At 61.1% G+C, this 27,993-nt stretch overlaps 1 long non-coding RNA gene across 1 annotated transcript; it reads right to left on the bottom strand.

Annotated features, from left to right (window-relative positions):
* Positions 1–16,821: 16,821 nt before the first annotated feature.
* On the bottom strand, positions 16,822–25,790 carry LOC119110983 (uncharacterized). Its single transcript, XR_005095575.1, has 2 exons — positions 25,748–25,790; positions 16,822–17,408 (listed from the first exon to the last, which is right to left on the bottom strand). It is a non-coding gene; the product is annotated as an uncharacterized LOC119110983 (long non-coding RNA).
* Between the last annotated feature and the right edge of the window lie 2,203 nt (positions 25,791–27,993).

The raw sequence follows: 27,993 nt of genomic DNA on the forward strand, positions 1-27,993 counted from the left end.
GCGGGGAACGGTCAGCTGAGACCGGCGGGAACGGTCAGCCTGAAACTGGCGGGAATAGTCAGCCTGAGACCGGCGGGAACGGTCAGCCTGAGACCGGCGGGAACGGTCAGCCTGAAACTGGCGGGAATAGTCAGCCTGAGACCGGCGGGAACGGTCAGCCTGAGACCGGCGGGAACGGTCAGCCTGAGACCGGCGGGAACGTCGCCGGCCGCGGCAGATGGCGGTCCCCAGTTGCGATGACCCGTCCCCCTCCCTCCGGCTGACCGATCTACAATGGCGACGTGACGTCCTGCGCAGTTGCCAGCGACCATACGCGGCCCCGGGACCAACCCCGTCTCAGATTACCAGCAGTCCGGGCCGGCGACCGAGCCAATTAGCGGGCCTCCCCCGCGCGCAGACCGTCCGCTTTAATTATCCCCCCTTCCACGCCCCTCCACCGCCTGTACAGCCTGACGCGGCGGCCCGGTAGGGCGCTCAGCATGATAATGGTAATCAGGTAAAATTGGCCTCCGGATCTGCGCACACCTGAGCGATGACCGACATCAAGGGACTGACGTCACGCCCGAGTCTGACGTCACACATGAGTGATTGGCGGCACTCGGGGTTCTGGCGGCCGCCCGGTGAGGTGTGATCGTCTCACCGAGATAGGGTGGGCGCCGCTCCGGCGGGGCGCTGTCGCGGCCGCTGTCCGCCCGCTCCGCGACGAGTGCGGAGGGATGCTGACCGGAACCCAGCCGTCAGCCGGACTCTGACGGGACCCGGCCGTCAGCCGGACCCTGACGGGGCCCGGCCGCCAGCCGGACCCTGACGGGACTCGGCCACCAGCCGGACCTTGACGGGACCCGGCCGTCAGCCGGACCCTGACGGGACCCGGCCGCCAGCCGGACCCTGGCGGAGCATGACCACCAGCCGGACCCTGACGGGACCCGGCCACCAGCCGGACCCTGACGGGACCCGGCCACCATCCGGACCCTGACGGAACCCGACCACCAGCCGGACCCTGACGGGACCCGGCCGCCAGCCGGACCCTGACGGGACCCGACCACCAGCCGGACCCTGACGGGACCCGGCCGCCAGCTGGACCCTGACGGGACCCGACCACCAGCCGGACCCTGACGGGACCCGGCCGCCAGCCGGACCCTGACGGGACCCGACCACCAGCCGGACCCTGACGGGACCCGGCCGCCAGCCGGACCCTGACGGGACCCGGCCGCCAGCCGTACCCTGACGGAGCATGACCACCAGCCGGACCCTGACTGGGACCCGACCACTAGCCGGACCCTGACGGGACCCGGCCGCCAGCTGGACCCTGACGGGACTCAGCCGCCAGCCGGACCCTGACGGAGCATGACCGCCAGCTGGACCCTGACGGAATCCGGCCGTCAGCCGGACCCTGACGGCTGGTCCGCGCACACAGGCAGACGCCGCGTTTCAGGGCCGCCCCTGCTATTGACCTGCCAGGGGCGGTCCGAGCGGGCTGGAGGGCGCCGGCCGACCAGGACTCAGCTGTCGAAACCGGCTGTTTAGGGCGGCTTTTTGTCCGCTTTGTGGCTGCGTCGTGCCGTCGATAACGGACGACTTGGGCTGGAAAGGCGGCGGGCCCGGCCGGCGAGGGTGCGCCATTCAGCGACCGGACTCGGACGCTGTTTACGGGCGGTCCGCAGCGGCAGCCCAGTACCGCCGGCACGGAGCGAGCGTAGCTCCCGGAGAAAAACCCTGCGGCGAGACGTTCTGCTGGAGCGGAGCGTCGGCGCCGCGGCGTGTATCATCAGCAGCCAGCCGCGCGTCGCTGGACTCCCGCTCGCTCCCGCCGCAGCTGGTTCGCGTGGCGCCGCGTGCCACCTCGCTGCCGTCTGCCGCCGCCACGTGGTATCCGGTTGTCGTGGCGTGACACACGTGACCATGTCTATATCCGGGCGCCGCGAGAGGCGTGACGCTCAATTGCCCAGTAGGCCGCCGTCCCATCCTGAGTGGTCGTCGTCCCACCCCGAGTGACTGTCGTTCGGTCCTGACTGACCGACCGTCGTCCCATCCCAAGTGACCGTCGTCTCATCCCCGTCCCATCCTGACTGACTGTCGTCCCGTCCCAAATGACTGTCGTCCCATCGCGAGTGACCGTCGTCCCATCCTGAGTGACTGTCGTCCCATCCCGAGTGACCGTCGTCCCACCCTGAGTGACTGTTGTCTCATCCCAAATGACTGTCGTTCAATCCCGAGTGACTGTCGTCCCATTCTGACTGACTGTCGTCCCATCCCAAATGACTGTCGTCCAATCCCGAGTGGCTGTCGTCCCATCCTGAGTGACCATCGTCCACCAAACGCCACTTACACGTCTGACGTCCGTAAGAGCATTAGCGGACCTGAGACGTTCCCATTTCAGGGCTTCAGCACGCTGTCGTCGGTATCAACGGGAACGGACCCCTGGAGAGAGGACTGCCGACGTGCCCGACGGCACAGGGTCGCCAGCTCGCGGACAGACGGCAGGCGATCTGTCATCAACGGAGCGCCCGCCTCCGCTCCGCTCTGCCCAGTTATTATTATGAATTATTACTATTTTACTGATCATCATTGTTCATCACTTTTTGTTATGATAGCTTGCGAGGGAATCGGTGGCATAGGCGGGCGAAGCCACACACGAGGGGCCACTCTTCCCGCGCGATGGGACGACCGCCAGTCCGGCCCGCGGTGGGACGGCGGACGGCCGTCTAGCCCGCGGTGGGACAGCGGACGGCCCAGGGCGGGCCCGGCGCAAGAAACGCCCCCGAGAATGAAAAACAAAGACGGATGATAGCGCGCGGCGTCCGGAGCGATGGCACTGCCAGCACCCTGTGTATACCTGTGGCCCGGCTGGTCCGTGTCTTTTTGTTCCTGCCGTCTTTGGTCGGTATCTGGGAAACACATCTGGAATGGGTCGGGCGCATTTGGCGTGTGGTGAGCCCGTGAGCGGCTGATGGTATCGCCGGCCGACGGCGCGTTTCGCACCGGCCCCAATGCCGCCGGCGAGGCCCAAACAGCCCGCTTATGGAATTAATGGCAGTCGTCAAGTGATCAGGATAATGCGCTCGGAGCGGGCCTGGCTGCGGCTGCCGGCACGACCGCGAGGTTTGGGCGGGCCGAGCGCGCCGCCGGCGGCTGACCGGCCTCCTCCGAACGGCCCTGTCCGTGGGACGTCTCGGCAGAATGTCAACTATGGACAGATGGCCGATAGCGCGCCTGCTGTCTTGGCACGGGTCGTAAGGCTGGATTTCTGGGATCGCCAGTGGCTGTGTGCCGACCCCATACAAATGGAGAGTGGGACTTGAGTGCGGTGCTGAGTGCGGCACTGAATGCGGCGTCGAGTAGGGTGCTGAGTGCAGCGCTGAGTGCGGCACTAAGTGGGGCGCTGAGTGCGGTGCTGAGTGCGGCACTGAGTGCGGCGCTGAGGGAAGTTCTAAGTGCGGCGCTGAGTGCGACGCGGAGTACGGCGCGGAGTGGGGTGCTCAATGACGCCCCAGCTGACGGTGCGCGCGGTGGCGCGACCGTCGCACGCACGACGAGCGAGATAGGCGTCAGCAGTGGACGGGAAACAGTTGGTGACAATGCAGGCAAACGCCGGCTCGGCGGAGGGAGCAGGTCCGCTGCCGGCTGTCTCCTCCGGCCACCCGCTGACGCCGCCGGCGGTCGCCGCTGTGCCCTCCGGCCACCCGCTGACGCCGCCGGCGGTCGCCGCTGTGCCCTCCGGCCACCCGCTGACGCCGCCGGCGGTCGCCGCTGTGTCCTCCGGCCAGCCGCTGACGCCGCCGGCGGTCGCCGTTGTGTCCTCCGGCCACTCGCTGACGCCGCCGGCGGTCGCGCTGTGTCCTCCGCCCCGCTCGCTGACGCTGTCTCCAGACAACACCCAATCGCAGAACGTCGCTCGGATGACAAACGACCATACCGCGTCGCCTTCGCCGCTACAGATGTCGGCGACGAAAGTGGCGCGGGTGAGTCACGCCGCCATGTGAGAGCATGAATAAATAAATTGACGCGGAGGATGACTGGGATAATAAATTTAGCGGGCCCCTGACACGTTTGGCGATTGCACTCGGAATGACGTCAGCGCCAGCCGTCTCGGAGGTGAGGCGAGTGGGGATGTCGGGACCTAGTCCGCTCGCGGCGGAGGTGGGGTTAGACGCAGAGGACAAAGACACCCTCCGACCCGAGACATTCTGCGATCCGAGGCCACCTCCGACACAGAAGACTTAACTGCGTGCCAGAGAATACCCAACGATATGGCGGTACCGGTTATGCTTAGGTGTTTGTAACAGCCAGTGCAATGGTTCGTTGAGCTCAAAAACTGGTGTGGAAACACTTATTTAACAGGAAACCGAAAACAAAATCATGCATGGATATGATGCATGCATGTGTACAGGATCCCCTGAAATCATGAGGTAACCCAACAGATAACCACTTGTAAAATCCCAGAGAGAATCCCTCCCTCTCTCTCTCTCCCTCTATCAGACGGCATATTGACATGTAACGCGCAATATGCAAATGTTCAACATTGCCCGAGGGATCTCTAGCGCTCAGTCAACGTCAACAGGGTATAGGCGGCGGCGCGCCCGATCGCGCACGTTGGTCGCCGTCGACGGGCTGGTCTGGAGCACAGTAACAACCTCCATCCCGAGACAGTGTCCGACCCCCAGACATCCTCCGACCCGAGACATCCTCTGATCCGAGACATCCTCTGATCCGAGACAACCTCTGACTCGAGACAACCCCCGACCCGAGACAATCTCTGACCCGAGACAACCTGCGACCCAAAGCAACCTGCGACCCAAGGCAACCTCCGACCCAACGCAACCTGCAACCCAAGACAACCTCGACCCCAGGCAACCTCCGACCCAAGACAACCTCCGACCCCAGACATCCTCCGACCCGAGACATCCTCTGATCCGAGACAACCTCTGACTCGAGACAACCCCCGACCCGAGGTAATCTCTGACCCGAGGCAACCTGTGACCCCAGGCAGCCTCCGACCCAAGGCAACCTACGACCCAAGACAACCTCTGACACGAGACGACCCCAGATCCGAGACAACCTGCGACCCCAGGCAACCTCCGACTCCAGGCAACCTTCGACCCAAGACAACCTGCAACCCGAGACCCTAGACGGGGATCCGAGACGAGCGAACACATCAACGCGAACTCATCAAGCTGCTATTCGGGGAGCAACCATCACTGCATGTGTGCGCTCCTGCTCAGTTGGGCAGGATGAGTGCATGTCTGTTCGGTGCTGCGGGGCGTTGCCACCGCTGGGGCTAGCTGGTAGGCTGTCAGAAAACAGCAGCGGTGACCAGGAGTGAGCCGCCAGTAGCGGCGGCCGCTTCAGCGGTGTCATGAGCCGCAACTTTCGCCCCTCTAGCTCGGCGGATGGAGAGACCGCTTGAGCACCACGACGTGTGATCGGGTGTGTCCCAGACCATGGCGTCTATTTGGGTGTATCTCCGACCCAGGCGTCTATTTGGGTGTATCTCCGACCAAGGCGTCTATTTGGGTGCATCTCCGGCCAAGGCGGCTATTTGGGTGCATCTCCGAACAAGGCGTCTACTTGGGTGTATCTCCGACCAAAGCCACCACGTCTGCCACAGCCTGCCGCCGCCGTCCGTGGCCCAGCGCGGACCACTGTTTTCGGTCCGGTGTCGGCACAGCTGCGGAGCCAGAGTGATATATACCGCGCGACGTCAGCGATGTTCCCCAGTGTTGTGCGGAGCGGACGCCGCGCCGTGGGGTCTCCACTGGGAGACGCCGCAGCTGCCAGCCGCCGCCGCCCAGCCGCTCGGCCGCCAGGCGGCCGCGAGCGGTCCCAACACTTGTGGGCAGGCTCAGAGTCATCGCGAGCCCCTCGTGCGGAGCGCACCTCAATCGCTGGGCTAGGCCGCTCTAGCATGATTAGGGGGCGGCGCTATTTTCGGCCGGTAAGCGGAGCAGGAGATTGGACTGAACCCGCTGGCCCCGCTGATCCGCTGCAGCGTCGGCGGATGCCGCTGGAGCTGGTGACCCCTCGGCCGCTGAGAGACAGCGAGGTGCCGTGCTGGCGGTGCTAGACGACGGCAATAACACGACGCTGCGAGCCACGCTCCTAGTGACACCAGCTCTGTTTGTATAGCGGCCAGCCAAAACACGCCATCAAAACACGCCACCGCAAATGGACGAAAAATTGAAAAGACGGCTTCCACAAACCGGATGTTTACACAACTGCTGCGGGAGTCAGGCTTCCAAGCTAAATATTTCACTGGTTTACTGGCTCTACCGGCTCGTTTTTGAACTGGCGGGTGCCGGTTCATTTAAGGGCCTGAAGTGGACTGCTCCCGTCGGTTTCAGGCCTAGAACGGTTCATATGAAGGCAGCAGCACTGGGCCAAACTCGGTTGGTGCACTAGTCCGTTGGTCGGCAGGCGCTGAACATCTCAGGTTTTGCCAACCGATGGATGGCAGAAGATCTCCCTGGGCTGACGAGTCACCACTGACAAAGCCACCAGCAGCAGCAGTCGTCTAGCGTGCTGACTCACACCCCGCCGCCGGGCCCAGGTCAGTTGGCTGCACTCACATCCAGGCCGTGGCACTCGGACCAAAGGACAACTGTCCGTCTCCTGCAGCACTGGCGGCAGCCGACTGACCGCTGTCTTGGCTGACGCCCGCTGGCTTCCGACACGATCTGACAACACAGCCACTGTAGTCACCCCTCAAAGCTGCTGCTTTCTGAGCCGGCCTCAGAGCCGCTGCCCTCTGAGCCGGCCTCAAAGCCGCTGAGCTCTGAGTCGGCCTCAGAGCCGCTGCCCTCTGAGCCGGCCTCAGAGCTGCTGCCCTCTGAGCCGGTCTCAGAACCGCTGCGTTCTGATCCGGCCTCAGAGCCGCTGCGTTCTGAGCCGGCCTCAGAGCCGCTGCGTTCCGAGTCGGCCTCAAAGCCGCTGCGTTCTGATCTGGCCTCAGAGCCGCTGCGTTCTGATCCGGCCTCAGAGCCGCTGCGTTCTGATCCGGCCTCAAAGCCGCTGCGTTCTGAGCCGGCCTCAGAGCCGCTGCGTTCTGATCCGGCCTCAGAGCCGCTGCGTTCTGAGCCGGCCTCAGAGCCGCTGCGTTCTGAGCCGGCCTCAAAGCCGCTGCGTTCTGGGCCGGCCTCAGAGCCGCTGCGTTCTGGGCCGGCCTCAGAGCCGCTGCGTTCTGAGCCGGCCTCAGAGCCGCTGCGTTCTGGGCCGGCCTCAGAGCCGCTGCGTTCTGAGCCTGCCTCAGAGCCGCTGCGTTCTGAGCCGGGCTCGTTCCGCAGCCCGAAGCCGGCAATCCGCCTCACCCCGTAAGCAGACATTCTGGGAAAGCGCTTGCTCGAGACTGCAAGCCTCACGCTACGTCCTATGCGGCGAACTCATGGTTAACACGCGCCCCGGCGAGGGGTCAATTTACGCCCCGCTCTCCAAAGGTATTTGCAGAATAACATCTGAGCGGGTCACCACGGGCGCGTAACTTTCCATGGCTATGGGCAACTGAATATTGGATCTTGTCGTATACAAAGTTAGATTTACCTTGTAAGTTCACTGGTCTATGACAGGTCATGGTCATCCTGTGGTCGTGAGCAAAGGCATTTTTGAGTTAGTACTTCAATCTCATGCGACAACGGATTGTTAGACAAAGCCATGCACTTCTGAGATAGTTTCTTATACAAAAATTCAATAATAGACAACAAAAATAGACACAGAAATAGACAGCAATTCAATTTGGATTGCAACAAATTCTGCTGACCTGGAGTCAGGTATGAAATTCAGACCAAGGTCAAAACCAACCCGTTTCTTAGCTTGTAAGCTTGCTGTATGAGGTTGTTTCTACTGCTCATTTCGAATGAAGTAGTGACGGGGATCGCAACAAGCATCTTTCATAGCCTTCTAAAAGATCAGTGCAGTTCATTGACCTTAAGTGACCCAGATAAACAATTTGTTTGTAGGAGCATACTGCTTAGCGTGATTCCTAATGCTTATCCAAATGCAAAAATAAAAACAATTTCTTTGAATTTTGATCACTATTGCCTTCTAAAGCTCACACAGGGTTACTGACCTTGATGATCACCAGAGACATTTTGCTTAGAACGGGTGTATAGGTTCAAGGCGGCGGCATGAGGAGGTGTGGGGTCATTTTGGACAATAATCTGGAGTTTCACTTTGTTCACCTTACTTGACCAGAAGGTCATAACCTAGGGACTTAAAATTTAGACATGATTGAGCTCACTCACAGGGCAACCCGCTCTTCAAACTTGGTGTCTTTAGCTTTCTTAGTTGTTGAGATCTCAGGTGAGAGATGCAGTGGAACCTCCATCCCACCGAAGGGTATTCAAGTGGCGATAGCGAGAGACTGAAAGACTAAAATAGTAGCAAACCAGGAATATACTAGCGGAAAAGATCTGTGAGATTGCACATCTGGAATTAAAAGAAGTACCCCGCTTATGATCTCATTCGCGAATTTAGGGTACACCCCACAAAATAAATACTTAAGTTTTGAAACGCATGTCAGATAGAAGCAGCGTACCACTGAATCACAGCTAGCTATGCTTCAGGATAATTAATCATAATTAACTTCAATATTAAGATTCAGTTTTACATTATTTGGAGCGCAACATCAATCATCAACAATTCAATTTTGTTGAAAGGAATGATATATATATATATATATATATATATATATATATATATATATATATATATATTAAGATGAAAACCTGGAAAGAGATTGCAAATATGACCGATGCGTGCATCTTCTTCTCCAACTGGGCAGGGTGAGGATGTTCTGTCCATAATCGTAACTGGTGCGCTGGACATAAATGCATCCGGCTAACTACCATGCTGCTAACAATGGCTGAACGTAAACGTGACTTAGAAAACTAATTTCATCTGGCGGCAGAGAAATGAAAATAATATTGCCGAGAGCAAATATCAGAAATTGCCAACGGGTAGTGTGTATCATCATTATGTCTCTTTTGTGAAACATAATGCGACGTAACCTGCTTTATGTATATTAGACGCGTTCCGAAGTATGTTCAGTTTCAAGGTAGGGGCACTGTTGGCTGTCTGCTAGTCTGTCTGCTAATCGTGGAAAGACATTTTGTCAGGCGTCTCTAGTTCTAAAGTCTGAGACTTTTGATAGTTGACCACATTTTACAACGATTAGTTGTGCTGGAAAATTTGCGTCGTGATTTATTTTGAAATTATTGTTTGTGCATCGGTATTTACAATTGCATGCAGGCTGGCTTTGCTAAGCTACAGAGCGCCTATGGACGATTTGAGCTTGCGTTATTTCGAGACGCATTTGCGCCATTCATAGGATTCCCTGGCCGACTCGAACTCTGGCTGCCGGGGTGCGTTACGGGAACCGGGTGTTATGCGCTGATGTGCTACCAGAGACCTATTTTGAGAGACCTACCTATTTTGATCTCTCCGCTGTGGTTGGAGCGCTGTTATGCATTCCAAAACTTCCAGAAAACCGCACTTGCTACCGTTGCAAGTGCCAGATCTCACCAATTTCGCCACTGCCACTTCTCAATGCTGTTGTAGTGTTTCATTGTTGCCTCACTCTTTAGAGACTCCAGCAAGCGTCTCGCAAGGCCATGGGAGTGCCATTTTGCCGCAACAGCGAGCTTTGCCGAAAACTTGCTTGCAGTTTGTAAGTCCTCTTATCGTATCCGTTGCAAATTATTTTTCACTCAATGTATGTAGCTTCCCTGGCATTTCCCTTAGAAATTGGGTCAAGAAATACATCCAATGTTTACTATGGCTCACCCCTCTCGCTACAAGATATGAATGAATGAAGGAATGAATGACGGCTGCCGGACGCCAGCCAAATATGTCGCGTGCGCGTTGTGTCGTTTTACTTACAGGGAGCGCTTCGCATTTGTGTGGGGTTTTGAACTGAAATGGCTATCTTGAAGATCATTCGGTGCATTTCAGAACCCTGTCCTTCGCAAGACCTAAAACCCTCTAGTTTCTGAGCTACACACCCGTGAAGATATCCAGACTTTTTCGGAGAAACTATTTCAAGGTCTCCCAGGTATCCATGACGCTGTAATGACGTCATTCAAATGCTGCCATTGCATTAGCCATGCGGCGATCAAGAACAACAAAAATATAACTATCAAGTCGTGCATATCTGGCTTTCGTGAGCACAACTTTTTTGGCTCCCAATCACTATTATGCAAGATGCAATGATGCATTAAAAAATGTGTGGAGTGCATTTACTAAACAAGCGAATTGTGTTGTCTAGAGCAGTCTCTGCCCCTTGAAATGATAAATAATGGTTCCAGTTCCGAATATAACTGTCGTTAATTGGCTCCCAACCAATGTTGTGCGCTGTTTGATGACGTAATCAAATAATGACATTGAAATTACGTAAGTTGTCAAGGCATTTGCGAGGAATCTTATGCACATAGGTGGATAATGGTAATAGCCTTATTCCTTGTAGAAAACCCAAGAAAATGACGATATAGATGCGCTGATATTTCGGCAACATGCCTTTATCAAAGGGAATAGTAGAAGCAAATTTCGATAAATTCAAGAATAGAAGAAATGGATTCAGCAATTTCCTTCTGCTTTTTGTTTCGATAAAGGCATTTTGCCGAAATATCAACGCATCCATACCTCTGTTCTCTTGGTTTTTCTACGAAGAATAAGGCTATTGTTATTGTCTTATCTAAATGACGCATTGGGGAGTATGTATATTCAACAGAGAAATCGCTTTGTCTGGAGCAGGCTATTCCACTTAAAAGCATACCAATAGTTATGAGTGAGCTCATTTTATCATATCTCAGCCTCGATTCAATATCTTCCAATGTGGAACATTTCCTTTAAAATACTGCCTGCCCGCGACTGGGCGATCAGCCGGTGGCATTTTGGCTACACGAAACTGTGGAGTCACGGCCGTTGGAATTAAGTCGATTTATGAACGGGACATTGCAGAGAATTGCGAACAAGTGGGTGGGAAATACGGCCATATATCCATGCACGCGATTATCTAAATTTGGCCCTAACTCTGACATAAATTTCGACGGCAACGTAGTGCATTCGGCACTGCTTTACTCAAAATATTGGCATAACCGGCTCGCTCAACGTATGCTGGCGCTACCGTGTGTCGCATAAAGCCGTGTTGCCCACGTTAGTTGACGATCGCACATCGGTCGACACTTTGAGATAAGATTCGCGACTCCATGCACTCTAGCTGCCGATCTACAACATGAAACGCAAAATACGTAAAACGGCCAAAACCATGTTGGCCGCTTATGTGCACCTAGTACGTGGCACGTGCGACCGTAATTTTGGCCTCACAGGATTTCCCGTTGAATTATTTATCAAGATGCACCAAATTGAGGATGGCGTGCCTCAGTCTGGCACCTTCACCCAGGGAGGAGGGGGGGGGGGGGCGTGCCTCGGCCGGCTGCCTTCCTCGGGGAGGGACCAACGCTTGCAGCGAGGCCCTAGCGGCGAGCATCCATGATATCTGTGCGAACACCTGGTCACTTGTTCACGTTTTCGCCGCTGGTGCCTCACGTAAGGGGTGCAGCTGCAGGCATTGTAGTGATGCACCGACCAGGGAAATACGGAGAAACACACCATAGGCATCGTCGGTCGGTTGAACTTTGTTCGGTGTCGGCTGGGCGGGAGTGTGTTGAGAGAGGAGAGGGGTCGTATTCAAGCACCCTTTGCGGCTCACCGCAGATCGGAGGACGCGCCTGCTGGCCGGCCTTCGGGGCCGTGTGTCCAGTTGCTATATTTACATACCCGGCTGAAATCCGGATCCAGCGTGCGGCTGGCTCAGTCAGTATCTGGACAGCATCAGAATCGGAGCCGACCGCACGGTGAATCCCAGTCTCAGCTGCTCGTCAACAGGGCAGATGTGTCATCGGCGGTATGCTCGGGTGTTGTGGGTGGAGGAGGAGGCCGGTGATGTCGGCCGCTCTCTGGCACCTTACTCTACGGTGGGTCGGGCAGCACTCTCGATCGAGGGACCCGGGCGCCGCCGCTCTGCCTGCCGCACGCCGGGCAGAGCCGGGCCGGAAGCCAATCCAGGCTGGCCGCGTGCTGCCGCTCGCAGGGCCGCCGCCGCCGCCGGTATTCGTGTGATACATCGCACCACATTTCCCGACTGTTTAGCGGTATTTTCCCGCGCATTAAACCGCTGATGGTGGTGGCGCATGCGAGGCTGCTAGTTTTAGCGCCTTTCGCCGCTGCCGTCGTGCCGAGGCGGCGGCAGCGGCGCGCCGCTCCGCGTCACGTCGGCCACCTCTCAGCCGCCCAGCGCGGCCGCCGCGCGCTCAGTCTGAGGCGGCGACGGGAGCGGCGGCCGAGACGGCGGGGCCAGCGCGCGAGATAGCGCCACGACCAATAGGGATGGACGCGACAGATGCTGCCGTGACCAATTAGGCGGTGCGGCCGGCGGCGGCGATCTGCGCCGATCGGTGCGCCGCGTTCGTCACGCCGCGGCCCGGCTGCGCCGAGGGACGCTGACACGATGATGCATGGGCCGCGCCGGAGCGCCGCCGAGGCTCGATAAAGCGCGAGCGGCGCGGCGCTCAGCGGCCATCTGTCAGCGGGAGCTCGGCCCGGCCGGCAGATCAGATCCGGTCGGCAGGCAGGCCGATCAGATCCGGTCGGCAGGCCGGCCCGATCAGATCCGGTCGGCAGGCAGGCCGATCAGATCCGGTCGGTCGGTAGGCTGGCCCGATCAGATCCGCTCGGCAGGCTGGCCGATCAGATCCGGTCGGTCAGCAGGCCGGCCGATCAGATCCGGTCGGCGGGCCGGACCGATCAGATCCACCCGGCAGGCCGCCGCAGGAGCCCCTGGGCGGTTGCGCAGCCATCTACATGTTGTGCCGGTTTAGTGCGCCGACGCACACGGCTCGGCCAGCCCGCAGCCGGGATGAGCAGCGGCTTAACGGCGACTCACTCCGGGGCGGCTCACTCCGGGGCGGCTCACTCCGGGGCGGCCCACTCCGGGGCGGCTCACTCCGGGGCGGCCCACTCCGGGGCGGCTCACTCCGGGGCGGCCCACTCCGGGGCGCCCCACTCGGCGCGGCCCACTTCGGGGCGGCTCACTCCGGGGCGCCCCACTCGGCGCGGCCCACTCCGGGGCGGCTCACTCCGGGGCGCCCCACTCGGCGCGGCCCACTCCGGGGCGGCTCACTCCGGGCAGCCCATTCCGGCGCTCCCCACTCCGGCGCGGCCCACTCCTGGGCGGCCCACTCGGCGTGCCCCACTCCGGGACCACACGGCTCCACCTGACCGCGCCGCGCGCGTCACCCCCTCCCCGCGGCGGCCGTCCCGTGCAGCACGCACGTTATCGCCGGCTTCGACTCGCCGCCGTGCACTGTACGCGGCTCGGCGCGCGCTCGCGGCACGCTGTCACCCATCGGCGGCAGCGCCGGTCGGCAGGAAACCTCGTCCGCCGACCCAGTTCGCAGCGCCATGCGGGCAGCTGGCGCTGGCGCGAAACGCTTGTCTCCCCATCTTCCGCCGCGCTAAAAGCCGCCTTATCTTTATACACACACCATTAAGTTCTCGAGTTGCATTAGTGGAGGAGATAGCGCACGCTGGACGACGGCTGAGCAGGCCGGCGCCGGCCCCTGCTGGGCGCTGCCGACGGAGAGCTCCGCTGGTGCTGATGGAGGGCTGCCATGGCGATAGTAGAACTCTGCCGATGTTACTGGAAGGGCCTGTTGTTGGTGGAGAACTCCACTGCTGTTGCCTTGAGTATACTAAGAGCGATTGTTGAGGCTCGTGGGTTGTCTGAAAGCTTGGATTGTGGATTTGGGCCTTTTATGTCAGGGGATGCTGGTGGTGGGGGGGGGGGGGGGGGGGGGGGGGGAGGCACTTGCTGATGCTGCCTCGTACTGGTCAGCAGTGGCGCAAACGGGAAGGCACGCCCCCTTCTAAGCCACGATTTCAGCGACCACAGAGCTGGCCTGGGGGTCGTATGAAAGGGGCCCGACACACTGGGCCGGGCCCTCAAATGCTAGTCAGAGGGCTCTTTGCGCTGATGGGCCCATTGAGTCGATGAGGGCCTCTACGTTGGTCAGGTACCGCCAGTACTCGACAGTCGGCTCCGCGTCCGTGTCCGCCGGAGGGCTCATTTCCCAAGCCAGCTCGAGACCTGGGTCCGCGATTTGCTTTGGTCTGGGCCCCTGAGTCAGTGAGCAGCCCCCCTTGTTTCGGCCAGAGATCCACAGCGCTATACAGGGGTCTCGTGCTGGCAGGGGGCCCCGGCTCGGCCAGGGAGAGTGTTTGATGTGGCCCGAAGAAGGGCCCGAAGAGGGACTAGGAGCGCCCATCAGGACGGAAGATAAAGGGCCCGATTAAAATACCAAAGTGCTCGTAGGTCCCGAAGTATGGCTGCGTTAAAACCACGGCCCGAGGGCCTTTCGCGTCTAGGAGAGAACCGATTCCACCGTGTTGTCGCCAGAATGGCGGCCGGTAGGCACCCCGCGCTGGTATGGGAATGGCCCTTCAGCTCTCGGCTGGGAACAATTAATGCGGTGTTCATGATTGATACAAACTAATCGCTGGCGTTCTTTCCGGCGGAGACCTTGCACGGAGAAGGTAAGCGGTCCAAGTATTCAAAAAGTGAATCAAAAGGTCAAACATGGAGAAAGGACATCCGTGGTTCTCAGAGGACGTCCAGTTTGTTGCCGAATCGACTAGCGAAACAAATTGCAAACAAAGGTTTTGAGCCAACGCGCTGCCAATGTTAGGAGCTAGAGCACCGATGACAGTAGGGATGCAGTTTACGTAAAACTGAGCGGCGTTGGCCGCTGCAGGTAACACCAGTCGGCGGACGCTGGGCTCGCAAGAAAGACCACGTGAAATATTGTGTTCGGAAGTCCTTTAAAATGAATCCGTGCAGTTGAAAGATAAGGCTAGGGCGCATATTTCACTTATACAATTTTGAGGATGCCTTCTGAACAGATTAATACCTGCAATGGCAACGCAAAAAATTCAGCTTGTACTCTTCCAATTCTACCATCAGACACGTGCACTAATTTGTGGTGCTGGAATGTTTATCCGTCCCTATTACCAACCGCATAATCGCCTGAGTGAAATATGCGCCCGAACTCCGTTTTTCACGCACGAATTTATGCCCTAAACAGTTCGAAGGTACTTCTTTCAGATACGTCATCATTTTCGCCCGCCCGGGGTCAAACCAGTTGACGAGCGTAGACTGTCCATGTTCAAACAAATTATTGACCGCATTTCGGTCTACAATCTACGTTCTTGTGATCCTCAATATCATTTTAGAATCCATGTAAATCATGGCGTAGTCTCTAAGTGCTATCGGTTCAGACAGAGACTACTGCACCATTGCAAAATGAATAGCACCTTCGATTTATTCCAGGCGGCCATTTAAAACATCTTCCTTCATTTCATCTATCCTAAAATATAAACAGTCTTGCGTCTTCCGGTAGCTTCCGGCTTGTGTCCCAGTTAGAGGGGACAAAAATGAAATTAAAATTGACAAAATCGTGCTCCCTCGAAATCAGGTGAACTGTATCCGGTAATTGTTTTGTTAAGAGGGGCGGGGGCTTTCACCATCAGTGACCCTTTGGCAACCCTGCATTCCCCACCCCCTTTCCAAGCCTAGTATAGCCGCGCCCGGATGGTCAGCAAGATCTATTGCTGCTCAAGGGTGTTGAGGCGGAACTGGTCCAGCGAACCCATGTGAGCAATGCTCTTTACCAGCAACCGCACAGAATGTGATGAGAACGTCCACTTGACGGGACCGCGACCGATTGCGGCACGCATGCCACTGTGTGTCATTGTCGTGTCCGTGCTTACACTATGTCCGTGTAAGCAGTAGCACGAGCCACGTGGGCCACCGCACAAGTCAGGATGGTCTTCGTCGGCAGGATCCCCACGTGAAGCTCTCATGCCGCAGCCGTCTGCCTGCCGCCTGCCATCAGGCGCGTCTCGTTCGATTGTCCGTGTGTGTGCGTGCGTGCGCGCGTGAGTGCCGCGCGGATGGCTGAGAGGCTCTCCCAGCATACGACCACGCTGGCCAGCTGGATGGCTGAGAGGCCAGCACGCGAGCACGCTGGCCAGCTGGATGGCCCCAGATACACCCTTTTGTGGACGATCGCAACCGAACGTGCGCAATTACCGCCGTGTCCTCCACTGCCGCCGCCGGCAAATGTCTAGCGCTGATGGGGTTTACAATGGTCATTTCGTCTCTGAATTTCCCGTGCGGACGACAGGCCCAGCTCCAGTGGCCGTTCACAGCAGGCCGCCGTGCGCGCTATATCACTCGGACGACGCGTGTCGCGTTGGCGGCGCTGCCCCGCGCCGTTCGGGGAAGCCGAGCGCGCCCCGCGCCAGGGTCCGCTCCACACTCAGCTGGGGTGGCCGGGAACGATTCGCCGAAGCTGGGCCCGCTCGGCGCGGCGTGTTGTCAGTAGTGTGAGGTCGGCGTCAGAACACTGGCCGACATTGCTACGGCACCGGTGGGGGTCGCGGTGCACTGAATCTCCCCCCCCCCCCCGCCGACCCGGAGACCACGGTACCGGCGGGGGTAGTGGTGCACGGAACTCCCCTTCCCCGACCCGTAGACCCACATTGCTACGGTACCAGCGGGGGAGCGGCGCGCTGAATCAGTCTCTCCCCCTCCCCCCCACGGACCCGTCAGAGCCACGCCAGATTTACTGAAGGTCACCAATCATCGGTTCTGGGAAGGTGGCCGCCAATTTACCGAATGAAGACGGACGGCTGCGGTCGAAGAATTGCGCCAGACTGCGCAGTCATCGAGCCGGTTCGGAAGCCGTCCAGCCGAGCACCAAATGAAAAACGTCAGTCAGAGTAATGACACGGGGTCTATATTTATCAGAGGACGTCGCCTCATTGATATACGTTCATTACACCATGAGATAACAAGGTTGAAAACAAACGAGTCCGGTGTCCAGCCGGCTAGGCGTCAGTGGGACGCTGCCTGGCAAAAGTAACGCAACGCAAACACCAAATCAACGGTAAACGAATTAAAGCTAACTCGGCTTCGTCCTCCTTACCATCACATTATGAAAGCCACAACGGCGTCACATGCAGACGCAGTACACGGGAGTAATCACAGAAGACTGGTTTCTATCGGCGGGCCGAGCCTGGCCCCCGGTATGCCCATTCGCGTCGCGGAGATCCCCCGAGACGGTCGCTCGTTCTCGAGCGAGACAGCGCGGGCGTCTCCGGCGAGACGCTTCGCAGCCACACCCCGCTCCTTGGTCGGGATCCTCGGAGATCTCCGCGACATGAGGCGAGGTCTCCGAACTCCGGAGACCGGCGCCGCACAGCCGAGAGTGGCGCCGCCCGCCGCGACGCAGCCGGGAGCAGCTACATGACGGCCGGCTGCCGGTGGAGGTAGGGCACCATGTCGAGCGTCGGAACGCCACCTGGAACAAAACCGGCTGCAGTCAGGGCTGGGGCGTGCTTGCCCGTTTCCACGCCAGTCCACCATGAGAGAACCCCACCGCCAGCCGACCAAAATAGACTTCCGGCGACGGAAATTGCCCGTTCCCGACATCTGGAGTGGTCACAATTCGCAATTGTGCGCGATTACATTTGTCAATGACCGCATTATGCCCGGCCCGTAATGACAGGGGTATTTCGCTCGATTGCATTCGAAGGCCGCCATTAAGTGCACTTACGGACCGCGTAATTTCGGCGAGTCGTAAAGAAATCGGACGCGCCACGCGGCCGAGCGGCGCGCCACGCTCAATAGCGCGCGCTTTCTCGCGCGCCGCGGCGTCGCTCCAAAGCGCCGCGCAAACAGTACCGCCAGCGCCGCCCAAGTTTACGACGAATGGCTCGGCTGAAAGGGCGGATCGGCGGGCGATGGATGTGCCCTCTGCCGGCGGAAAACCCGCCGATAAATAACCGAGGGCGCTGATGGACGGAACGCCAAATGAACGGCCGCCGCCGCGGCGGACGCGGCGCAGCGAGGCTTTTGTGGCGCGCTGCGGCTTATCCGCACGGAGCGGCTCGTTTTCGGCGAGAGCGGAGTGGTAAACAGAGGAGCGGGACGCGGGCGTGGGAGGGGGAGGTAGCGGATGACGCAGGGTGTGTATGCCCTCAGCCTCCGGCGGGCGGCTGCCTTGGCATCGATGTGAGCCGAAGCCGCCCCGAGGCCTTCGAAAATCGATGCTTATCCATTAATGAATCCTTTGAGGACGAGGAGCAGGCTCTGTACTCGATAAATCATACTGACAAGGCCGTCGGCGAAACAATGACCGATTCGACGGGCCGAGCCGCTCGCGCGCGGGGCCTCTGCGACTGGTATCGCGCCCAGCCACCCAAAACAACTGTGCGTCGACCGCCAGCGCCGCATTCGCCTCTGGCCTGAGACGCTCGACGTCGGCACAGCCCCAGCGCCATGTAGTGCTGGCCGTTGTCTAATGCAGACTCGCTGGGCGGAACGGGGGAACGGCTCCAACACAGCGCGCACGGCGCCGCCACCTCGGCCTTGGCCGGAAGCGACAAAGGGCGCTGGCACGAGCGCCGGCGCCGGCAGGAAGCAAGGCCATCCACACCGGAAACGGCTGGCCGGAGCCGCGGCTCTGACGCGAGGCGGCCTAAGCGAGCGGCGGTAGGCACGTGGTGCCGGCGACGGTGCCGCCGTCTGCTGCACGACGTTCGGTGCTGGCCGGCCGGCAGCGTCAGAATAGTTGCTTGTGCACCTGTGACCTGCCGACTGCTGGTCAACTGACATGCCTCTGCCAGGAGACGCCGGTTATCTTCGCCACGCCCGCCCCCTCCCCCTACGTCCGGCACCCAGGCGAAGGGGGAGGGGGGGGGGGGGGCGGGCATGCGCAGCGCTCGTTGGCGATAAATGGACGCTGTTTTACGGCCGGCAGGCGGACACTAAACATACTATTGAGCCATTCACTCGGCAGCAGGCTTTATGACCGGTGACGTCGACCCATGACGTCACACTAATCAGCTGTCGGGCACGCTAGGGCGGAGCGACTGCTCGCCGGCGCCTCTCCGACGGTGTAACCGGGCATGCCCGCCGCCCAGCCCCGATGCGGCCATATTCCTGAGGCAGCGCCGGCCAACACGGCGTCATCACCACACTCACCGGAGTCCGGCGTGGGTTTATGGCCGACTTTGCGGCGTGCGGCGAGCTCCGCCTGCGTTAGAAAGCGCCGCGCGGCGGGGCGCGGCCGGTGAGCGCCGACCCACACATTTCGGGCCGCACCGCCGCACCACAGGAGCAAAATGGGAGACATTCGCCCATAAAGCAGGTAAATTGCCCCACTTTACGGCGCTCTTAATTACTGCTGCGACGATAGGCGGCTTTTTACGGCCGCCGGCGGCGCTGCGGCGCTCCTCTGACCGCTGACGTTGACGTGGCAGATTCTGGCGAGGCCTGGCGAAGCCCGGCGAGACCTGCCGCCGGCAGTCACGCCACGCTCGCCACGTAATCCCGCTAAATATTGACACGCTTAAAACGTGTTTGACCTCCATCAGCTTGTCCGGCCCGGTGCCATTGCTCGGAACCTGAGCACTCGACGCCGACATTTTCCTCCGAGTCGTGTGCAGACACTTGAGTTGAGAACGGTCACCGCGGACGAGAACCCTCTCCGCTGAGACCGATAGCTGGCTGTTGGCTCTCTTGTGCCGCTGGTCCACGGTGACGTCACCATTGGACAATCTCGTCAGCAGTTTAGCCAATCTCACGGTCGGTGCACTGGGCGGCGTTCGGAGGGAGCGACCTAAGGGGAGATGCCGCCGACGCCGCGCCTCTCTCCGCAACCCGGGGTCGCTGAGCGGCGCTCGCGTCTACCGCCCGTCTGCCGTGACGCCGCGCCGCCGGCCGGCGCGGATTCGGGCGCCTGGCCGTCACAAACGCCGGACCGCGGTGCCAGGCTGTCATGAGCGTGACCGCCGGCCTGCGGCCCCCCGACCGACCCATCACACCACCGCACCGCTGTGTCAGGTCACAGTGACGCCCCCCGGGCCTACGACGCCCCTCCTCTCCAGGACGGACATGGCGCGCCGGCTTCGGCCCGGCGGCCGTCTCCAATCGCTAAGGTAGGGTACGACGTGGGGCGTCCCGCAGGCGCGCTCGCTCGCACGCGCTGCTGGGCGAGTCCTTCGGGCTGCAGTCACGGCGCCCGACCCGCGACGGACGCTTATCTCAAAGGCCATCCTCGGCGGCGCCGCTCGCTTGGTGCCCGGCTCCACCGGCAGCGCGCAGCGCGGGCGGTGCTCCACACGCCAGTCAGCCGCCCTTTGTTGTCACACATGACGGGACAGGGCCGACGGGCACGCGGCCGACCGGCCGGCCGGCTTGACCCGCCCAGAGGCCGGCCCTGCGGTACGACCACGACTGATATCTTCATGCAGCAAATCTACCAAGAAATCCCGCGAAAACATCACGACATATCACAGTGTCATTACAGAGGACAGCCATCTGCCGAATTGGGGCAGGCGGCGGGCACCGACAGGGTGGCGTTGTGTACCCCGACAGACGGGGCCAGGCGACAAGCGCGAACAGGGTGGCGTTGTGTACCCCGACAGACGGGGCCAGGTGACAAGCGCGAACAGGGGTGGCGTGGTGTACCCGAATGAGCGCAACGCGTGCCGGCGCTCGTCACCTCGCCACAGGGCCATGGTAGCCCGGGCCGCCGTCGAGGCAGCGGCGCTCACGCGCTGCTGGTAGTGCTGGCGGCTGGGCGGCCCACCACGCTTAGTCAGCTCATTAGCGGCGATTCGGGCGGGTTCCCAGGCCGGCCGGCTGCCGGCCCCAATCTGAGGCCCCCCCCCCCCCCCTCTCCCCCTCTGCCCACAATTGTCAGCGTGCGTCACCGGAGTCGGCCGCCTGTCGGTGGCCGGGTCCAGGTGGCTGTTTTTATCCCCGGCTAAGGTTCCATTCCCCCGTCCCCCGCCCCTCCGCCGCGCGTCAGGTGGGCCCCCCTCAGCTGCAGTTTCGGGGGGTGGGGAGGAGGGGGGGGGAGGGGGGGGGACACGCGGGCCTGCCTCCTCTCGTGAGAAGGCTCAGCTGGTGAATGCATTAGACCTTCAGCCACTACATAGATTTCCCCGGACGATTTCTGTAAAAATATCGCCTGATTTCCCAATCGTATTCAGTCTCACGGAGTACACCCAGTTTACCGTGCGGCAAAACTGCATCAGATGGTTTCTTCCTCATGTGCGATCGCGAAATGCTTTCTTTTAACGTCTTGAGAAGTCTTTTTTCGCCTCAAAGAAGACGGAAAATCACGCGCTGCACGCTAGCTTGCGCTTTCAAGTGGCCTCGGTACACGTTCGAAGACTACGTCATCCCTGATAGCCCGAGCCCTGCGCCGGACTTAGGGCTGGAGATGGAGGCTAGGGCTGGGGCTGGGGGTCTGCGTGGGCGGCAAAGGCAGGTGCAGCGTGCTGTCGGTGGGGGTCTCCGTGGATCATGGGACGTTTCCAGCAGGAGCGCCCGTGGATCATGGGACGCATCCAGCAGGGGTGCCCGTGGATCATGGGAGGGCTTCCAGCAGGAGCGCCCGTGGACACGCGACGCTGTCAGCGACAGACCCCTGCCGTCCGATGGGCGCGACCGAACTGGTCGCACGCCGCCAGACGGACGGCCCCCGCCAAAATAGGCGCCGCCAGGCACCGCGGCACAGAATGAATGGGCGCCTTCCAGCTGGTCAGACAGCTGATTACCCCCAGCTGTCCTCCCCTCCCCTCCCCTCCCCTCCCGGCGCCGCTGCCGCCGGTCTGGGGACCGTAATCCGTCACGGGATGCGGCCAACGTTGGCGGCGCCTTCGCTGGTGGAGCGGTGCCCCGACGGCCGTGCGGCGCTCACATCGAGCCGGGCGCCAGCCTCTCCCCACGCGGCGGGGAGCGGTGCCCCGACGGCGTGCGGCGCTCACATCGCGCCCAGGCGCCAGCCTCTCTCCACGCGGGCGTTCGGTTGACGCCATTTTCTGGCGCATCGAGCGGCACGCGGCCCCGGACGACCCCAGCGGCGGACCACTGGCTCGTCTGGTGGTGAGACGCCCCGCTGGCAGCGATGACCTGCTGCAAGAGGGGTGGCGGCGTCCCTCCCGGCACGCCGCCGACCGGCTCGGCCGGCATCGTTCAGAGCAGGCGGGCGCGCCGCTGGCCGACTCCAACGCAATGGCCTCCTTTCTTCATTTATCCCTAATGACGTTTGTCACGAAAGGTGGCCCATTAATTTCCGGTGGCGGCATGACTCTAGGAGCAGCCGGACAGCCAGCCGCCAGCGGATCTTCAGCCGGACAGCCAGCCGCCCGCGGACCGTCAGCCAGACAGCCAGCCGCCCGCGGACCGTCAGCCAGGCAGCCAGCCGCCCGCGGACCGCCAGCCGGACAGCCAGCCGCCCCGCGGACCCGCCAGCCGGACAGCCTGGCACGACCACGGGCACGGGTAGGCTGCCACCAGCCGTCCCACGCCGACCCAGCAATTGTGCAGACTCGTGGCGCTACAGTGACACTGACATGACCCCAGCGATCGCATGATGATTCGATGGACCGTGGTCAAAAATACATTTATGAATGCGACCACGGCACACCCAATTTAGCGGAATGGAACAATCTAGGCAATCTGATGCCATGCTGTGTTGGCTGCTCCATAACTTTGAAACATTCCCGTTAAAGTTTCCAGACCACTTCCCGTCCGGACTGATTAATGAGCGCCTCTGATGGCGCACCTCCCAGAGCACTTGCCACCGATGATTAAGAGCGGTCTCTTTGGTTATGAGTTTCGCGAGTCGCCCTTGGGCGCAATGCGTTAGTGTTCACCCGAAGGCCAAGCTCACCGTGCTCGAAACAGCTGGCCGGCTGCCCGGCTGCCCGGTTGCCCAGCTGCCCGGCTGAAGGCGTGACTGTGAGTCAGTGTCGAGCCATCGTCAAAAACGGCCGGGCCAGACAGGCGAGGAAGCATGCCAACGTGGCCACCACCGCCGCCGCCTGAGACTCCAGTGAGGGCCAGAGGCACGACCTCACACGTCACGGTACACAGCACGCTTTCCGGGATGGATCGTACCAGATGATGACAGCGAGAAAAGCGATGTCAGGTAATGACGTCAGGTGATGACGGTGAGAAAAGCGATGGCAGGTGATGACGTCAGGCGATGACGGTGAGAAAAGCGATGGCAGGTGATGACGTCAGGCGATGACGGTGAGGAAAGCGATGTCAGGTGATGACATCAGGTGATGACGGTGAGAAAAGCGATGTAAGGTGATGACGTCAGGCGACGATGGCGAGGATAGCAATGTCGCACCTCGCCAAAGACGTGTGCTCAAACCATTCAGCCGCAGTGCCGAGCTCACGACTGCAAACCACCTCAGGCAGCGTGAGGATGAAACAACGACGTGATGTTCGTAGAGCAGCCAATCACAGGCCTGCTGGAAGCTCTGGCTGGCTGCCGCACCAGGGACGACTCGTGGCCGAGGGGGGTGTACGGCCGCTGGCCGGTCAGAACTGGCGCGGCCAGAGGAGGCCCCAGCTGCCGTCGCCGCTCGGGGCCCGCCGCTGATTAGGCAGATACGGCGGCTCAGAGACCGCAGCACGCGGCGACCACCTCTACCCCACCCGGTGGCCTGGATGATACGCTGACCACGGCACTGTCCGCTCTCCCGCCTGCTCAGTTCCCGGCTCACCGCTTACTCTCCTGGCGGTCGTCCTCTTCCCTTGCACACCGCCCGAGTCATCTTTCCTTGCACGTCGTTCTCTTCCCTTGACGTTGGGATTTATTTGGTCGGCGATCTGACAAGATTACCGACGCTGCAGGCATCCAAATGACATACGAAATGATTCATTCCGAACGTGTTGCCGTATTTAGATGAGCTGATAGACCCCACGTGACGTCACTGGCGGCGATTGGCCGGACTCGGCGCCTCCATGTGCCTGCATACCCTGATAAACTCGCTGCCGACGCAGCCAAAGCCACGATTGCCCGGCAGAGGATCCAACGCAGAGGTCATCCCAGCTGGCAATCAGCTAGTGTTGGTCGAGACGGCCATCGCCGTCGGCGACGAGATGGTCCCCGACCGCTCACGGGACTGCCGACCAAACTGCTGTCCTGACGATTGTCAATGGCGCCGCCGCTGACAGGGTCTCCGGCAGACAGGCCGCTGAGAGGACCTCTAGCAGACAGGCCGCTAACGGGGCCTCTGGCAGACAGGCCGCTGACAGGACCTCTAGCATACAGGCCGCTGACTGGACCTCAGGCAGACAGGCCGCTGACAGGACCTCTGGCAGACAGGCCGCTGACTGGACCTCTGACAGACGGGCCGCTGACAGGACCTCTGGCAGACAGGCCGCTGACTGGACCCCTGACAGACAGGCCACTGACAGGACCTCAAGCTCGTTCAGACAGGCGGCCTCTGATTGTATCCGAGCCAGACCCTGGGGCGGATCGGTCGTCTGCCTGGCTGGCCGTCGTCCGGGGAAGTACCCTTGAGGCCGGGCCCGGCTCCGCAGCCCGCAGGCCTGGTCGGCCGAGCGCCAGGCTCGGTGGCCGGGCGGCTGGACAGCGCGTCCCACGGCAGGGGCCGCTCCACGACCGCTGGCGATCGACCCTGCCATGGAAAACTATCGATCGGCCATCTTATTGTTTTGGCTGGCCGAGCCCGGCGGGCTGGCAGTAGTCCAGTTCATTTGAAGGCCGCATTAAATTAACGAGAGCCGTCCAATCCTGGCCGCGAAATAGGAGCCGGCCCACTGGCCTCCCGCCGCGAATCACTGGGAGCAGAGTCGGCCCACTTGCCCGCCCGGCCGCGATCACAGGGATCAGTGTCGGCCCACTTCCCGCCGCGATCACAGGGATTCGGAGTCGGGGCCCACCCTGCCCCGCCGCGAATCACAGGGATCGGATTCGGCCCACCTTGCCCGCCGCGAATCAACAGGGATCATGGTCAGCGCCCACTTGCCCGCCGCGATCACAGGGATCGTAGATCGGCCCACTGTCCCGCCGTGCTCACTGGGATCAGAGCCGGCCCACTTGCTCGCCGCGATCACAAGGGATCAGAGCCGGCCCACTAGCCCGCCCGCGAATCACAGGTATCGGATTCGGCCCACTGCCCGCCGTACTCACTGGTATCGGAGTCGGTCCACTGCCCGTCGCGATCACTGGATCGGAGTCGGCCCACTGCCCCACCGCGCTCGCTGGATGGGGAGTCGGCCCACTGCCCCCGGGCTCACTGGGATCAGAATTAGCCCACTGCCCGCCGCTCTCACTGGGGTCGGCCGCGACGCGCACCGACCGGAGCGGGCTGCGCACGGACGCCGGCAGCGACAGCTGTTTGGGATTATAGAAGCATGACCCCGAACGGCAGCCTACATGCCGTCAAACGTAATGCGTCCATAGGCCGCAATCTAATTTCGAGTCAGTAGCCAGACGTCCTCGTCGTTACGATAACAAGGGTAAGCGAAAAAGAGGAACTGGGGCACCCTTACACTCACGGTAGAGATCACCTTCCAGTTGCTGCAGCCGACAGCAAGACTGAGCGGTTCGGTGAGCGATGCCCCGGTTCGCGCGGTTCGCACAGCGTCACCGCTCGAACGCTCGCCATAGATTCTTACATTTCTGCCCTACATGCTTCTGTGGGCCCTACTTCTCTGTAAAAGTATGACTCACGCTAGACACAGAAATGCTATGAAAAAGTCCCAATTGGCACCTGTTTACGGTGAAGCAGGCTTCATGATTGACGACGAGCCCCCGCTGCCAGCCCTGCGGCCGGGCTCCTGCGGCTGCCCCTGCCTCACCTGGCCAGTAGGCGACGCGCAGCCTCTTGGCCGCCGGCTGCGGACACGTCGGTCCGCCGCTTGCGCTTGGCCAGCACGTCGCGGGCGTCACTGTCGGCGCGCTGCTGCTGCTGCTGCAGCCGCTGGCACCACTCGGGCGGCTCCAGCTCGACGCTCGAGTAGCCGCTGTCCGAATCACAGCTCACAGTGGGCGTCACGAACGAGGCCGGCGCGCCAACGGCCGGCCTCGCAGCCGTACCGCTCCAACATGCAGTTGTAGCGGGCGGGCGTCGGCCAGCAGCTGCTGCTGCAACCGGCTGCAAGCGACTGCGGCGCCACGTGCTGCAGCGGCTGCTGCAGCGAAGGGTGCGTCGCTTGGTGCAGCAGTTGACAGGGCGGCTGGTGCGGTTGGTGGTACCGCGGCCAGTGGTGCGGAGCATCCGGTTTCTGGAAGGTCTCTGGTGCGACAGGCGCGGCGGCGGCGGCGGAGGCAGCGGATGGCGCCGGCTCCTGGCCGCCGTGAGGGATCCGCCGGCCGTAGAAGTTACAGAGCTGACAGACGCAGCCGGCGCCGAGCGTGCGCCGATGCCGCAGGTGCTCAAAGTACTGCGGGTGCACGATCAGGAGCGGCTCGCTGTGCTCCGGCGGGTAGGCCTCCTTCGGCAGGTCGTACTCCACTGTCGTGTCCACGAACAGCGGCTGGCTCAGGTCCTTGGCGTCCGATGACGAGCTGACGCGGCTGGAGCGCAGCGGAGCTGCGCACGGCACCGCCCTGCCTGGGTACGTGCTCGTCTGGACGGGCGGCGCGCACGACTCGGGCCGCAGCCGCCTCCAGCACTCCTTGGCCGGCTCGAGCAGCACCGTCGACTCGGGCCGCCATGTCGTCTCGACGACTCGCAGGCCGGCCGTCGGCTCGCCGAACGCCAGCGACATGTGGGGCACGTCGGGCACCATCGCGACGCCGCGCGTCCCAGCAGGGTGCATTCAGGCGCACGTCGACTGCACTGACATCACCGCCGCGGCGCGCTCACTTAGCCAGCTGCCAACGGGAGGAGCCGCTCGCGCACATCCGCCTTCGGCCGCGCCCGCCTGCCTTCTGACGGCGGCGTCAGCTGGCGGCAGCTGCGCGCGCCGCCCGCCAGGGGCGCTGGGGGTCACCGGGCCGATATTTAAATGACCGGATTCCGATCATAGCCGACATCCCGGCGCGGCGCCGATGCGTCTTTTCCGCCGCTGCCGTGGCCCGCCGCGCCGCGAGACGGACCCAGTCCTGCCTCGCTCAGCACTCATGTCTGATATGTGTGTTATTCCGGCCATCCTAGCGGCGGGTTTGAACCGAACTTATAAGCAAGGACGTGTTTGGCAGTGTAGCGCATTCCACTGCTTCGGAGATCAGCTCCTCCGCGGGCTGCGGCTCCGGAGATCAGCTCCTTCGCAGGTCCGCTGCTCTGGAGATGGGCTGCTCTGCGAGTCCGCTGCTCTGGGAGATGGGCTGTGCGGGTCCGCTGCTCCGGAGATCAGCTCCTCAGCAGGTCCGCTACTCAGGAAATGGGCTGCTCTGCGGGTCCGCTGCTCTGGAGATGGCTGCTCTGCGGGTCCGCTGCTCCGGAGATCAGTTCCTCTGCGGGTCCGCTGCTCCGGAGATCGGTTCCCCTGCGTTTCGCTCCGTCTCGACCAGCGTGACGCATGGCCTTTTGCGATGTTATTTTAATGCCGTTACCAAGGCAATTACAAAATCAGTAAAGCGCTTGTATATTTTTCATCGTCGCCATGAAATCCATCCACGGTTCTTGAGCGTCCGTTCGAATATTTATTCGTCGCTAGAAAAATACGCGCCGCTATTCATTGTGCGAAGGGCCACGCGTGGTCGGCAGATCGACAGAGGACACGTCGGACGGGGAGGGGTCGTCCGTCGGGCACAGCGGCGCCCCCCCCCCCCCGCCCCACTCCCCACGGCAGGGAGGGGGGAGGCGCCTCGGGTCGTCCGTCGGGCACAGCGGGGGGGGGGGGGGAGGTGCCTCGGGTCGTCGGTCGGACACGCTACTGTCGGTAAGACAGCCTGCCGGCAGGGTTGACCAAGGTCATTTGGGGTGACATGCGACCGGCAAATTGACCTCGAGTTGGCTGGGGTAAGGTCACTGGATCGCAGACGGTCTGGCAGCCGACAGGGCGTGCCGACTGTGATATTCCCCCACCCCTCCCTTGATCCCCGCCAACCGACACGGGGTTGTGAAGGCACGCACCGGCTCCGACTTGAGTCCCGAGCG

The sequence above is a fragment of the Pollicipes pollicipes genome, unplaced genomic scaffold, assembly GCF_011947565.3.
Source record: "Pollicipes pollicipes isolate AB1234 unplaced genomic scaffold, Ppol_2.1 Scaffold_2555;HRSCAF=2994_pilon_pilon_pilon, whole genome shotgun sequence".
Taxonomy (NCBI): Eukaryota; Metazoa; Arthropoda; class Thecostraca; order Pollicipedomorpha; family Pollicipedidae; genus Pollicipes; species Pollicipes pollicipes.